The following is a 1,421-nucleotide window of genomic DNA, read 5'->3' on the forward strand; positions in this document are numbered from 1 at the left end:
TCATAGATAGATTTACAGTTCGTTTAGTTCATATACATGATCATATCTTGATTCGTTTATTCCTTTTGTCAATAATAGATTTTCTTTTTTTTTTTCCATTTTGGAAGTGTCAATAATAGATTAATTACTTTTCTTTCTGTTTCTTTAGATAATTTTTTGGTACTAATTTTGACGTGTGAAGAAAGTTATAATATGATTTAACGATCAATTGATCGTGTAGAACACGACACGTTAAATTAATTAATTAACGATGGTTAATTTAGAAATTAATCCACATTTACTTCTTTATTGACAAGTATTTTATGGTCTTTACATTTAACTAGTCTGTGATTTGTTATGTTCAAGGTGTATATTTTTCGTGTTTAGAATATTGACACACCATGTTGCATAAATGGACCGTAATTCAAGTCAACGATGCAAAAGTCAAATAGACTAATTATTAAATTCAAAATTCAATACTAGTTACGTCCTAAACATAAACCAGTTGATCATGATTCATTATAATATCTACAGCCACGAAAATTGACCCAAGATTAACCTGGCATATGGATTTGAAATTTATGATTTCCTAATTAAAACGTGTGTTGTGGTTTATCCAAAAGAGATGAAGAAATGTTGAATGTGCGCTATTAAACTGGGAAATTTTTATGCCAGGGTACGATGCCAACAGTAAAGATAGAGACCAGTAAAAGATTTAAATGATTTAATCACAGGTATTTTTTAAGAATTTAAGAATTATAGGTTATGATACAATTTAAAAATTTGGGATGTATCATAAGACTCAAGTTTCATCCAGTAGATGATGTACATCTAAACACGATTTTATCTGACTTGAAAAGAAATTTATTAGCTTTTAGCCCAAGAAAATTTAAATGAATAGATTGTTTCGTGATGATAATCATCTAACTACTGAAAGTAGGTTGTATTGTACAAGTACACCCTAAAAGAAAATGATGTACCAGGTTCTTATTAATTCTTTGGCAATATGATTTATTAAAGACGGAGGTTTTCTTGTATCTTTCAATCGACTTAGGCTTAGTTTGGTATTGTTTTTCCTTCTCAAAATTTATTTAAGTATTTGGTAAATCTCCTCAAAAGTATTTTTTGAATAATTTTTTAAGAATCTACAGCCAAAATCAGATGCAACCTAAAGACAACTTTAGCTTTTAGATTGTGCGGGAATCAGCATAGTACAATTAATGAAACTTTTATAATACCCCTAATAAAATTTAAACTTTATAATCTTCTCAATCTAAAATTCAGACTCGTAATATAATATAATAGTAATATTGTAACAAATAATATCATAATTATATTAAACTCTATTATTATTATTTTATCATATAATATGATATTATAATAATATTATAATTATAATAATAATACGATATTATAATTACAATATGATATTATAATTATTA

The sequence above is a fragment of the Morus notabilis genome, unplaced genomic scaffold (genome assembly GCF_000414095.1).
Source record: "Morus notabilis unplaced genomic scaffold, ASM41409v2 Scaffold20, whole genome shotgun sequence".
Taxonomy (NCBI): Eukaryota; Viridiplantae; Streptophyta; class Magnoliopsida; order Rosales; family Moraceae; genus Morus; species Morus notabilis.